Raw genomic sequence first — 15,234 nt, 5'->3', positions numbered from 1 at the left:
GGCGGCAACGGGTTTCACCATCTGAATTCTTCACTGGGATGTCAAATCTACGTCTGTGGACGGCGATGGGCAGCGCCGTCTACAAGTCTCACTGGATGAAAGAGATAGAAGAAAAAAGGGAGAAGGAGACTTGCGCATGGCTCTGCCATCACCATGCACGACCTGTGTGACCTCCGGGGAGGCATGCATAGCACTGCCACTGTCGTGCATGACCCCTACGAGGAAGTCAGATGGATAAGAGAGAGATGAGAGGAAAGAATAGAGAGGGAAGAAGAAAAGAAAAAGCAGTGAGAGAAGATTTACCTCTATCCTTTGAGTACCGATCAAAAGTTTCTCTCACCTAAGTTTCTCTCACCTCACTCTTTCTCTCAAACATGACCCGACAATGAGAAGAAAAAGAAACTTGTATTGAGTAAAAACTCTCTTTTGTGAAAGGTTGAGTCCTCTGGTGCGTACAATGCTGGTACTATATATAGAATTTGCCGCAAACATGGGTGGATGATCAAAGTAATCATAATTGCTAAAAATTAAGATTAAATTGAATTAAAAGAAATTAAAAAATAGGGTGCAAAATGATAGATTTGCCCCATCCTAACAATTCATGGAATTTCAGAACAGTCCCTATATTGCCCTAGAACTTGCATGATCTTGCATGGCTGATCCGTGTTCGTTCTAATGCTCGATTGATTGTAAGATGATTGTTTTCTTGTAGGGCTCGCCATGGCGATCGATTTGATACCACCTTCAAGCCATGGATCGTGCTTTTAGTACATGATCATGTGACTTGAAATTTGAATGGATCTTGAAACTTCGGATCAATAGTGTCCTCATTCCATGATGTTTTTTAATGATTTCTTCATTGAATTACACTAAACATGCTGTTAGAATCACAGGGCAACAAACACAGCTCGATTCCGGACCCGAATAAAGATTTTGCAACTTTAGAATTTTGGCTGAAATCTGGAATTTCAATGACAAACTTTGCAGTCGCTTCATCAGATTTGTGTGCAGAATTCGACCATTCATCACATACACGGTTTGGGTTAGTGGTAGCCTGAGACCTTACGCACACGATGAAATTGGTCTCGTAATGATCGGGCTCATGAGCGACATGATATGGCCGCTCGAGTGAGGCCCAATGCTGTTGAATTTCCTCCACTTTATTCATAGATCAGCAACTTCTGTCTAGCGTTTTTTTTCTCTCGGGCGTCATCACGAGGGGTGCCACATATTGAATCGCTCATCTTGGCTTGACGAACATGCTCACCAAATTTTAGCATGATCGAACTTGGGACGAGTAAGATATGAGCGTTGAAAGTCACTGGTCGTGACTATCCCTTCCATGGCATGGGTTGGAGGGTGGCCACATGGGAATAGCATGCGGCCCCTCCTGTTTCACTCCTTTTCTTATAACTTCTTCTTGGAGTGTCTGTTCAGGCTGAAATTTGACCCCTAGAGGTTTTCGACCATGTCGGATCCAATGGCGGTGGTCCCACATGATTTGAGACACCAAAATTGTAGCTCTAATTATATGGGCCATTTCTCAGTCTGCACTGCCTTAAACATATCGTACAATGAAGAAACTTGGCAGGAGACTTTTGAGAGACCTTATGAAGATCTTGACTATTTTCAGGGCTATTCTGAGACTGTCGAAATTTCCACTGTTTGCTAGGCTTTATTGAACAGGGGCCCCATGGTGACGAAAAATACCTTCCAACAGTGACTCCTACTTGGGTGTGGATGTGAAACAAATCCACTAGGGATTTAAGGGGTCAACATGACTCTCTTTTTCTTTTGCATACGCCTAACTCCACTGGGGTTGATGAGGAAATACACCTAGCGAAGGGGTGCGTCCATCTCACAGTTTAACTGCAGGGACATGCATTACAGTTTTAAGGTCTTGTAGCACAGACCATGGCTATGCTGTTTAAAGTCATGTGGCTAGAACCATGCAGTTTAAGGTCATACAACTAGGCTGTGGATGTGTAGTTTAGGGTCATGAAGCCAGGACCAAGGCTGTACAGTTTAGGACCATGCAGCACGGACCCTTGTGTGGGGAGAATGTGACTTTAAGAATAGAGTAGTAATTGGGGACTTGACCCCCAGAGGAGTGAGGCTATGGTGCAGAGAATGAACTTCCTGGGGATGCAGGATGAAGGTCTAGATGGGAGTGCCATGGCATGCACACGATGCTAAGTTTTGGATGCCGCACATGGCATTAAGCCCTTGATGAAGGACACACGATGTTAGCCACTTAGTGAGGCGCATGACGCTAAATCCTTGACGAAGCATGTGGCAGTAGCCCTTAACAAAGGCACGTGGCGATAGCCCTTAAACAAGGCGCATGACGATAACCCTCGACAAAGCGCATGGCGATGGCCCTTTCGAGTCTCAAGCTTGACCCACTCTGGCCTAGTCTTATTGTCGTCTGAAGATGAGGACTGCAGTGTCTTTTCGAACCTGTGAGGGGTAGTTTGTGGCACTGCTGAGTATAAATAGGGGGAAAACCCCATTTCATTATTTACCCAAGGGTAAAACAGTTGAAGACAGTTTTTAGAGAGGGAGAGAGCCGGAGCTTCTGACAAGAAACTTTCAGCAAGAATTTCCCAGCTAAAGTTAACAGCAGACAGGCCATCAAGAGCCTTTATGGCAAGCTTCAGTAGGTCGTGGGCCTTTGCGGCGTGCTTGCAGGTGTTTTCGAAGGGTGTCAAGGTTTCTTGAGCATGGGACGAGGCTTCTCAGAGCCTTAGCGAGATTTGCAATGGTTCTCTAACGGATTTGTAGTGTTTTTTCAATAGTCCGAGGATGAAGGGGAGCTTGCAGAGAAATCATGGGAGTTGATTGTCCTCTAGTTATCCGAAGAAGAAGGAGGAGTAGCAGTGGCTTCACCGAAAAAACCAGTGGAATTTCGGTGAGTTTATGGCGAACTACTGAAGTGTGGAAACAGGGAGAAGGGAAATCTGCAGGGTCAGAGGGAAACATTCTGGGTATTCCAGTGGTTTTTTGATAATCCCGACAACAAGTAGTAGGTGAGGAGGGGTATTTCGGTGATCAGGAGTGAGTTTTCGGTGAGGATAGGACGTGCCACCAAGAACCCGAGGCGTCACAGGTCTACAATGATGGGGAGGCAAAGAGTTGATAGATGGCAAACGATTGCCTTTCGCACTCGTGGGGACAAGCCACGTCGAGATTTTCAGGTGCCATGCCTAGATTTCAAGAGACGTGGTACGCCGCATGTGTGACACGTTCGATTAGCTAGAGCATAGGGCGTATTCAGTGTTTTACTTCGGTAGACAGCGATTGTCCCTTGGTCACGAGACGGAGATACTCCCTTAAGGCGGTGATAGTTCTGCCTTCTACACGTGGCGATACCATCTCATTGGGTAGATGGCTATAGTCTTTCCCTTGGCTAGGAGATGGCAATAGCTTGCCAGCCATACACCTTGAGTGACCCGTCGACGATACACCCCTGTGAGTGCAATTTTTTTTTTCGCGGTCGCTTAGTGTCCTTTGACAGTGAAGCTTTTGATCTAATGGCCCAACCTTCAGGTGCTATTCCAGATGTGAAGAACCTCTCTCGAGTAGGGGAGCTCGGCACTAATGAATTCACCGGTAAAAGCTTGGTGAGAGGTGAGCCCATATGGCTCACAGAGGCTTTATGTGAACCCAGGTGGCCTTTAAGCATCACTTTTGTTAGTGACCCTGTCCAGTTGGTGATGAGGGAAGATAATGATGACATTACACGTGTAGAGGAAGGGGTAGGCCTCCTGCATTGCCTGCACCAAAACATAGCCTCAAATGGGGACTTGCCGACTCTTGGCAAGAGGATGGTGAAATCCCCCGGCATGAAATGGTCCTCCACTGAGCTGCGTGTGCAAGGGGAGCACCAATATTTGAACGGTTACTCCTCATGGACCATAAGACTGCTCAATCGGTACTGAGGCATTCTGAAGCATGCTTCCCTGCTGGCCGCCATTCAGTGCTCAGCGGGCTATTATGACTGTTACTCAAACACGGTCATGGTGATTTTGTTGACTTGGAGCCATGTTAGAAATACATGGCTACTCAGCCATGGGGAGGCAGGGATATCTCTACTAGATATGTATTTTGTTGGTGGGCTGTCACTCATCGATAATATGCACGACAAGCTTTTGCCTTCCAACTAGGTCTTTTTTTTATATGAGTGGCTTTAGGAGCTGTTTGGAATTTACCAGCTGCTCCGGGTTGAGAACAGGAAGGTGCGTCTCCTTCACCAAGTGGGTTGCCTTTTTCTATGGGGACTATGATGATGAAGTCGGTTCATCACTGAGGAAAGGGGAGAAAGAGGCCCCACCTATTTTTGAGCTACGGAGGGAGAATGAGCACATCTTTTTGGCCGCTTATCTGGTGCTTTTCTTATGCAAGTTTGCTCTCCCCAGCGGAGCAGACATTATCCGTCCAGGCACTTTCTATGTGGCCTATGACATGGCGAGGGGGCAAAAATATGCACTTGCATAGCCAGTCCTTTGTAGTATCTACTACGGTCTAGGAGCCGTGTTTATGGGAAAGGTCTATCAAGGTGATAAAGGAGGAAACGAATAGTGGATGGCGAAGCCTTCCCAAGTGACTTCAAGACACCTTTCCTTATTCATTATGTATATGGCTGGCCTGGGGCTTATTTCCTAGGCACCTACCTCATAATCGAAAATTGGAGGAAACGATGTGCCCGTTTCTGCTGAGGATTGCCGGGCAAAGAGCAATCTTCCACACTCCCAATCAGGTGCATAGTTAGTTCTGCAATGACCACCTCCACAAGAGGAGGCCCGCCTTCCCAGTAGAGAATCTCACAGACCATGCCATTGTTGATGAGCTGGGAAAGAGCTTAGACGGTGCTCCTACTACTCATAAGGAACTGATGTATATGCTGAGTGTCAACGGAAGGTTCTTCCCTATCGTACTATTCATAGTGCGAACCTCGAGGGGTATTTCCCTCATAGATTTGCTCGACAGCATGGGCTCAATCAAGGCTGACCATTCTCTATTTTCTTTGAGAAGCGGCAAGCAAGGCAGCTCACTGAAAGAAAGACCAGTTGGGAACCCATAAGAAGACTTGCCTCCCGAGGCACATTCGCCCAGCTTGGGTCACATGCTTGGAGCTCACGGAGGTTAATAAGTATATGCTACCATATTTCGGCTGGAAAGTGCGAGTGGCTGAAGCCCATGAAGTTTGGTGGTGAATACGGGGTACTGGGATGTCGGGCACCCTTGGAAAGGGGAGAATTCTCGCTAGAGCAAGGAGACAAAGTAGAGGAAGATGAGAAGGACTCCTCATCTAGGGGAGGTATTCACCCTGGGCTTTCCTTGGGATTGGTGCACCCTTGGGCGGCCTCACCAAATTGTCGTGGACAGGTCGCTGCACTGGTTTCTCGACATGGAGAAGAAGACAGAGGGCATTTTTAACATATTCTCTACGATTTTCAAATGCAAAGAGGGCCGCAAGGTTCGAGGGCATGAAGGGCGCCCGGTCCAAGATCTGAATGAGTTGATAGGGAGCGGCTCTCAAAGCAAGCTGGCCGCCGATTCCTCCAAATTAGGCACCTTGAAGGCTGCTGCGCTTGAAGCGAGGGGAAAGAAGAGAAAGCGAGCTGCCCCAACAGCTCCTCACTCTTTGGCTAAGTAGGCAACCAAGGCCTCAAAAGGTAGAGGGTGTAGATCCCAATAGTCCGCGAGCCAGAAGACGGCTCCTCACCTTTGACTTCTTCAGAGGGCTGCATGTTTCCTACTATTTCTGCATCGTCCTCTCCTCTCGAGGATTCACCTTGTCTTTCACCTGAACCTTCTTTTGACCCTTCAGAGGCTCAGGCCGGTGCCTTTGATCCAATTGCCCCGATCAAATCTGCTTTGGGTCTGAAAGTGGCTAAAGGGTAGGGCCCAGTCCCGATGGAGGTGAACGGGGCTCATGAGGCTGACCTTGATGAGGCGGTGAAAGCGGAGATGACCTCTAGAGCTCTAAAGGCTGCTGTGCCTACCGAAGAAAGGGAAACCCCGGTAGATCTTACTGTCATAGAGGAGGCTGGATCCCTAGGGACTGTAGAGGGACCACCCAAGCAGCAAGAACTTGCTCCCCCAGGTGATGTAGCCATAGGGTATGTAAAGGCAAGACATTCTCGGGGGTCAAACTTTGAGGGCCCAGAGGCGGCACCCCTAACTATAGAGGACGCAGCCCCTGTGGGAGAGCTTGTAGCTGAAGTGATCACTATAGGAGACAAGGGCGAAGAAGGTGTGGAACCTGTTGATGTGGAGATGGTAGTTCAAGAAGGGAGGGAAAAGGGATAAGGGACTGGCCTTGAAGAGGAGGTTACTATGGTGTAGCCTGACACTAAGGTAGCGGCTCCTTACGAGCAGGTCAGCCTTGTCTCGGCTGAGGCTACGGAGCTTACATAGGGTCAAGCTGCAGCACCTGAGCACGAGAGGGTCGAGCCTGAAGTGGTCATGGCAAGGGATCTGAGCGAAAGAGTTGTTGCTGAGGTATCAGGGCAGCCTGAGGTTGTCCTTGAGGCCTCGGCTGCAATTGGGGATCCTCCCGCTGTGGTCGCTTTTATTGCCTAGGCCCACTTTCAGTGGGCTGTCAGGCATCATTTTTAAGATGCTTCGAACGGCCTCCAGAAACTGAAGGAGTTGTCCCTCGAAGAGCTTGGAACAATGATCCTTCAGTCTAAGGGGATCGCCAGAGGGAATGCGCCCGAAGTCCTTCCGTACTTTGACAGTGTTCCAAGTGAGCTAGAGGGATGGAGGGCAAAGGCCTTGTGCGAAGAGGCCACTATGTAGCAGCTAGAGATTAATGAAGTCATTGATTGATTCTGACGATGCCTGCTTTCTCTTGTTTTTTTTTTTTCTCATTTCTTCTTTTTGTAATGAAAAGGAGCTTGTAATACCCACTTGATTTATGAATGGAACAGTTCTTTTCTCTTATCTTTGTGCGGCATCTTTTATTCTTCCTTCTCTTTTTTATTTCTCCTACCCATTCACCGTGTGAGGCAAAAAAAGATATCCCACTCCTTGTTTCGTCTTTTGACTGCTTTTCATGGCTTCAATGACCTCGAATAAAGGAGCAGTTGCTTCCTCACTCGTTAGTGTTTGATTAGACAGGGGCTCACAATTCATGGTTCTCATGATTTGGTGAGCCTGTTCACTGTACGTACTCCAATATGGGGGAGGCTTGGCTTCGATTCGAGGTGCATTGCTTTTGAGGTCGTCATAAGTCTTAATCTCAGAGACAAATCCTTCAACTGCTGAGAAGCGATGCGTATAACCTCCAACTGATTTTGGAGGCTATGAACCTCGCTTCTCAGCTCTGCCATGGGGTCTTGTTCCAGAGAGCCAGAGGGCTGACTCTTGTTCACCTGTACCTCTTCAAGAGCCTCTGAGCAATGTAAGAACTTCTCTTGGCTGGTGATCCCCTACCGTCCTTGGTGGTTGGTGTGCTAATTTTGCTTCTGAAAGAGCAATGGGTGGAGCGTCGAAGGAACCACCCCCTGATCATGAAGCTAAGGGAACCCGAGCAGGACATTGCAAGATGTATTGGTGTCGATCAAATGAAACTAAGCGTAATCGTTGAGGTCATCGATCTTGAGGCAAAGATGCACTGTGCTAGCTGGCTTTTCTCCTGATTGGTTTAACCATTACACAATGATGTAGGTAGGAGTGAGGTCATTAGATCCTAATCCCAATCGGGTGAGGATCCTTCTTGGGATTAGGTTGACTGCTGACCTTCCATCCAGTAAGATCCAGTTGATAGGGTTGGCGTGTAGTTCACCATTCACAAAGAGGGGGCGATTATGGAATTTTCCTCCCTACTGAAAGTCATCTTTAGAAAAGGTGATTGCCAAGCATAGGTCAACCTCAATAGGCTCCACTTCGGTCTCGTATTCCTCTGGGTTAGAAAGAGCTTACACCAGGGCCATATGATAGTCTCTAGATAGCAGAAAGGCATCATAGATACTGAGAAGGGCTGAAAGCTTTCTCAAGTGCCCAATTACATTGTATTTCACTTTATCCTCATTAGTCTTCTGCATCCCTGATACAGTCACTGGTGTAGGTGGTAAGGTAAGCTTAGGAACATGTTTTGGTTGAGTTTTGGTTTGTGACACTTGCTGACTTTGTTGTTCAGCCAGTGAGGTTTTGGTTGATGGGGTGGCAATAGCTATTTAAGTTAGGGTTGTAGAGGTTTGAGGGTGAGGCTTAGGGAAAAGTGAAGGATCAGGAAACTTGAAGACCTTGAGCTTTTGAGGTGTGGGCTTTAGCTTCTTCCCTGATCTCAGGTTCATTTGCCCCATGCTGGATGGTACCTTCAAGATCTGCACCATGTGGGAGGCTTCTTTGGAAGAGGAGATTGAGAGTGGCTCAGTTTTGACTAGGGTTGACAGGGTGTCGGCGATTGTCAAGAATCCAGCCACCTGGGCCAGCATCTTTCTTAGGCATTTTTGCTGTGACTTGCTAAGGCTGGTGCCTCCAAAATCTCTGTTTAGAGCATCAAAGTCTGGGCACTACCGAGTTGTACCTATGGAAGAAATAGAATAGGAGGGAGAAGAAGCAGAGTTAGAATATTCTGGGTAGCTTTTTATGTCATTGTTGGAATTGGACATGTGCAGGGGTTATTTTAGGTCTTGCCCGACCTTGACCATTGTGAGGTGCTCTTAGCGTCGTCACCCATATTGCATGAATCCCAAGCGATTAATGACTTAGGGACGTCTATCTAATTGGACGACAGGATAAGGCGAGCGGTACTTGGGATGAAGTCCTCTAAGGTTGGCAGTGGAGGAAGGGGCCTGAGAAGCTCTTCCTCAACTGGTGGCTGAGGGTTGAGGTTCCTTCGGAGGGCAACAGAGTAAGGGATCGCGACCGGAGGTCACATATCGTCACTCAGGTGGGAGTGGCATCAACACGTGTAATAAATGCAGAATCAAAGCAAACCACGAGAAAAAGCACAAACTCCCACAAGAAACAACAACAAAAGATGGATAAATTAAAACCATTCATTTCCATATGCATTCTCCAAAATTCCTAACTACAATATCTAGAATATTACAATTCATCCAAGGCACCAAAGCCTATTAAATAATTTCCAAAGCTTCACAAACAACACAGAACGGTCGACAGCCAGCTGACACCTACAAAAACTAGGAGATATTCTAGTCTAGCGTGAGCCTTCAGTCCACCAAACACGATCAACGCCCACCTGTCTTCGACCAACAGCCGCTAATATATAAGGACGGAGGCAAAGGAATGATCTAAAAAGCCCAATAAGTAGATCATAATATCATGCTTCCCTGTCTATGAATATTAACACACATCACACATCAAGGTTTTAAGCCATGCTCATAAAACAAGAGTCTTGCATCACAATTTTGTCACAATTAATGGATGATGCTTTTTATGGTAAAGCAAGCACAGTATAACATGTAAGATATCATATACAGAAGCAATCTATCAGATTTCAATAGATCCACACAAATAAGAGACCATAACCAAATCAACAGACACAAACCACTCTTTAGCCTTATGCATCAAGCTAAACACTTATCTCAGATCAGTCAAAATTCACGCAGGAGGTACCCTTTAACATAGCACAAAAGCAGCATAGTACCATCATTCACATAGTAGGTACCCGTTCACATAACACATAAGTAGCACGGTACCATCATTCACACAGTATCAGATTCACAGAATGACGGTGTCCATATTACAGAATAACTGTGTTCGTATCACATAATAATAGTGTTTAGCTGCAATTTCAAGCCGTGACATCGGGTAGTAAATAGGGTTGTAACTTTTGATTCGTTTGGAATTTGAAGATGGTTCCAAAACCAATTTTATATTAGACACACTTATGTTTCAAATTGGGGTAGTTTGAAAACTATTGGACCTTGTTTTGGCCCCTCAAAAGTTCAAAAGAATGAAGATATTTTATCTGAAATCTGCTATGCAGTGAAGGCAATGGCATGTTTTTAAAATTTCCTTCATAACTCGTAATCAAGAAATTCCAAAACGTGCTCAACATGTAAATTTAATATACTCATGAACTGTTCAAATGGAAGTGGTTTGGAAGAAAATGGATCCCTTTTGGTCATTCAAAATCCATGGAGACAGCGGCATAAATTCTTAGTTTTATAAATGTTGTCCACAGTGATATATCTTCATAAAATAAAGCATAACTTTCAATCCAAGAAGAATTTCAAACTATCAAGACTTTCAGCTATTCATATGCAAACAATTCAAAATAGACTCATTTACCTTTCAAATGGTGGATATTTGAGACCAATTGGATATCATTTGCTTAGTAAAAATTCCATCACAAAAGTATGTGAATTCCCTAGAATTCCATTTCATAGTTTTGGCATACTTCAGAAAATGATTAATAACATCCATATTAAAATAGATATTGAACAAGGTCTTTTCCATCTTAAAACAAACTCACAGGGGTTCTTTTCTACCAAATTTCATAGCCATCATAGATATTTTCAATATTCTACCTATCACACGAATAAGAGTCATAGTTCTTGAAAATACAGAGCACATTCCAGCCAGATCTCAATGTCATACATTCACACACATATTTACCATCACATCCATATTCATACTTGGACTCACACTTTGATGATCTAAATAGCATGCAGCAAACAAAATAAGGAAACATGGAAGCTAGATCCACTTACCTACTGCAAATGAAACTCCAAAGTCTTCCTCCAACTTCACCATGACTGCCTAGTTCCAATGGCTAAGGTCCTAGCTTAAGGAACACGGTTTGGAGAACTCAAATGACCAAGGGAGGAGAGGTGAACATGGGTGAGAGAGCTATAAACCACAATTCATAGGTGGTGGGGTGAATAAATAATCACATATAGTGGCAGCATGTAATAGACAGGTAGTGGTAGCATGGAACAAGTGGCATCACACAAATAACAAGTGGCATGCAAGAGGAGAGAGAGAAGTGCAAGCATGGGGGAGATCATTATTATGGGCTCAGCAAGCATGAGAGACAAGCATCATTGTGGGTACAACAGTCTTTACCCCTTGGCACACATGATAGAGAAGAAACTCCCTAGACTACCATGTGTTGGAAGGTATTTTTCATCAATATGGGGCCCCCGCTCAATAAAGGCCCAGCAAACAGTGGAAATTTTGATAGTTTTAAAATAGCCCCAGAACTGGCCAAGATCTTCATTAGGTCTCTCAAAAGACTCCTGCCAAGTTTTGTCTCATTTTGACATATCTAAGGCAGTGCAGACTGAGAAACAGTTCCAACAAAATTGGCCTTTAACACCTTGAAACGGGCCCTATAAATAGAGCTACATTTTTTGTGTCTCAATTTGTTGTGGACCACCACCATTGGAACCTGCACAGTTAAAAACCTATAGGGGTCAAATTTAAGCTGGAACGGACACTCCAGGAAGAAGTTATAGGTAAAAGATGGAAACAGGAGGGGTCGCATGCTATTCCCTTGTGGCAACCCTGCAACTCCACGCCATGGAAGGGACAGTCATGACCAATGACTTTTCATCCTCATATGTCACCTGTCCCAAGTCAGATAGCGCTCAAATTTGATGAGCATGTTTGTCTAGTCAAGACGCGTTATTCGATATGTGGCACGTCCGAAGAAGAGCGCGAAGAAAAGCTAGAGAGAAGTTGTTGATCCGTGAAGAAAGTGCAGAAAATTCAGTAGCATCGTGTCTCGCACAAGTGGCCGGATCATGCCGCTCGCAAGCCCGATTGACGCGAGACCAATTCCATTGCAGCTGGAAGGTCTCGAGCTATCACTGACCCCAATCCCGTACATGATGAACAGTCGGATTTTGCACATGAAGATGACGAAGAAACTGCAAATTTCAGTACTGGAATTTTAGATTCCGGTAAAAATTCCAAAGTCGCGAAATCTTAGTTTGGGCACAAAATCGAGCTGCGTTTGTTGCCCCACGATTGTAACAAAGTGCTCAGTGTAGTTTAATGAAGAAATTACAAGAAAATATCAATGAACGAGTACACTATCGATCCGAAGTTTCAAGATCCACTCAAATTTCAAGTCACATGATCGTGTACTAAAAACACTATCCATGGCTCGAAGTTGGTATAATATCAATTTCCATGCTGGGCCCAACAAAAAACTCATCATCTTACAATCAAGTGGGCTTGAGAACAACCCCGAATCATTCATGCAAGATCATGCAAGTTTTAGGGCAACATAGGGACTGTTCTGAAGTTCAACGAATTGTTAAGACGGGAAAATCTGTCATTTTGCACCCTATTTTCTAATATCTTTTAATTTAATTTAATTTTAATTTTTAAAAATTAGGGTTACTTTTGATCATCCACCCATGTTTAGGGCAAATTATATATATATCTATATATGTATCAGCATTGTACGTTGAAATGGACACACACGGGATCCATCTCCTTGCAAAAGAGAGTTTTATTGAATATAATTTCTCTTTCTTCCCACTATTGTATCATGCTTGAGAGAGAGAGTGAGGTGAGAGAAACGTTTGACTGGTACCCTTAGGTTTGTGGTAAACCTTCTCTCTCTTCTTTTTCTTTTGTTCTCTCTCCCCTCTTTTCTCTTTTCTTCTCTTTCTTCTTCTTCCTCCCCATATGAGCTCTCCTCAGAGGCCATGCACGGTAGTGGCAATGCCATGTAGGCCATGCCTCTCTGGTAGCCTCATGGGTCACGCATGGCAATGGCAGTTCCATGCGCGTGTATCTTTCTCCCTCTGTTCTATCTCTTTCGCGAGGCCTACAAATGACGCTTCTCATTGCCGTCTGCAGATGTATCCTAAGCCCCTAAACGAAGGACACGGGTAATGAAGCCTATCGCCGCCCGCAGGGGCTTCACCCTATCTTTTGACCGTTGCAGACGGCAATACCCACCATCGTTCATAAAGGGTCGAGGTAATACTAGTCACCGCACGTTGGCTTCTTCTACGCTTCCTTACACCATTCGTCGTGCGCTCTATGAGAAGTAATCGCCACGAGACTTTTGAGAGGCTATCGCCTTGCGCCTCGTTAGGAGCTGTCATTGTTCACTAGGGACATGTCTCCTCCTTGTGCTGCTAACGGCGATGCCCATTGCCGTTTGGATTTTTCCTCCCTCTGCTGTCTCTCTCTCTTTTATTCGTCCTCTTCTCTTCTATTGTGACTGAGGGTAGATCTAGCTTAGAATTACCATCTCAGTCTCGGTTTTGAGTTGTATTGTCGACGTGCTAATCCCGAGGACCATGCACGTCTTGCTACCACTCTGAGTCGATAATTGTCCGGATGTCATGCTATCTTGGCCTCTCAGTCGAGTTTTTCTTCTCTTTTCTATCTTTATCTAAATCTTTACATTTCATCTTGCTCTCACATGCATGTACGTTGCCCTAAGACAAGAGTGGATCTCCTTGACCCACTTCTCTTACAAATTAACCATAAAAGTGTTGTGCAGAAAACAAGAGGATTGCAGGTCAAGGGAGGCGATTCCAAACCAGCTAAAGCAACTGAGGGGCTTTCTTCATGATCTAAGATGGTGCCTATGCGAGCCAGCCCGAGTAAGTCCCTAACTCGCCTAAAATTCCTCTCGCAGCGGTTGGTATACCTGCCTTTACTCTTGAGCAAGGTTCTGGGAGAGCAATCTCAAACCCCAAGTTCACCAAAAACCTGAGGGATGTGCTGCTAGATCATCTAGTTCCGAAAGGCGAGATCGAGGCACCAAACCACTATACACCCCCCATGCACGGCCACGTGCTCCTAAACCCGTGCCCTCAACATGTGCGACGATAATCTCGTACGTGTGCATCAATACTCCTTTACGCACAGGGCAATAATTCCTTATGCCCGGGATGATACTCCTTCGTCTTCACTCTCGGTGTTAGCCCAGGCGGTGTTACACCAAACAGCGATGCTCCATATGGTGATGCTTCTCACGACGAGGCTCCACACGGCGATGCTCCACATGGTGATGCTCCTCATGGTGCTACACTCGCGACATGATACTTTCATTCACGCGTGGCGATATTAGGTTTTGCTTGGCGATACCCCATCACTCCATAGCCGGTGCCACCGCTCTCTCTTCATAGCCAGTGCTGGCTCTTCCTCTTCAAAGCCAGCGCTGGCTCTTTCTCTGTCTTCACAATTGGCACTAGGCTCATTTCGTAGGCGACATTAGGCCTCTTTCCCTGATGATGCTAGGCCCCTTTTCACGTGTGGCGATAACGTTCTTCCTTAGCGTCGGACATGGGCTTCCTCGTTCCAACTGTTGTGAGTGTCTTAAGTTCAGGACAATTGGGATCCTTAAACTGACTTGCGTGCTCATCTCCTTCTTGATCCCTGAGGAGTGGTTTGGTTCACCCTATCATGCTGATGAGTAGTCCTAGCTTGGTGGACTGCCTCACGCTTCAGAGATTTGAGCCTACTTCACCCATGGTAGACTTCCCAATGATGAGAGGTCGAGGGCTCTGAAGGGTCCAGTGTATGCTCATAAGGGACCTGTAGTGGGATTTCCTCTTGGACGGGAGTGAGAGACTGAAAATGCTCTTGGAGAATGATGTAAATGATGTGGCCTTCCTGTACCTTTTGAGTGACTGTAGCTTCAAACCCAAAGCATTCCTTCTGGTCATGGCCCATACATCGTGATATGGGAACCTGAGGTTTTCCATATCCAGGGCAAGGCATTTAGGCTGCCTGGTGAGCTTGGAAGTCACGAGATCCTATTGGAGCATCACCTCGAAGAGGGCCTGCAGGGGGTCTTGCTTAGAGCTTCTCAAGGCTTTCGTCGGGAGTTCTTTTTGCACTGGTGGAAGAGGGACTTGAGGGCGTCCTTCTAGGTTACCATGAGCTTCCTGGAATTGCTACATCTTATTTGCCAAGAGTTTGTTGAAGCCAGTGCATTTGCTCACTTCATGGCCTCGTATTAGGTGATACGAGCACTAGAGGTTCTCAATTCCTGGAGGCAGGAACTTGGGCTGCCTTGTTGGCTTTGGCATGATGTGTCCCCCTTCGAGCATTATAGAAAATAATGCATGAAGGAAGGCGGGTGCCCCATCATCTTCTTTCATTGTCACTATGTGAAAAGCCTTAGTTGCCCCAAACGCTTTCTTTAACTCTTTGAGCTTTATCTGACCCTTGTGAATAAGGGCTTCGATAATGTCGTTGAGCTTATAGCAGTCCTGAGTGGGGTGACCAACTTCTAAGTGATAGGCACAGTACCTCTCCTTTGTCTCCTGTCCA

Source organism: Amborella trichopoda, chromosome 2, assembly GCF_054954075.1.
Source record: "Amborella trichopoda isolate Santa Cruz 75 chromosome 2, AtrichopodaSantaCruz75HAP2 v2.0, whole genome shotgun sequence".
Lineage (NCBI taxonomy): Eukaryota > Viridiplantae > Streptophyta > Magnoliopsida > Amborellales > Amborellaceae > Amborella > Amborella trichopoda.
Note: the sequence above shows the minus strand (reverse complement) of the source record.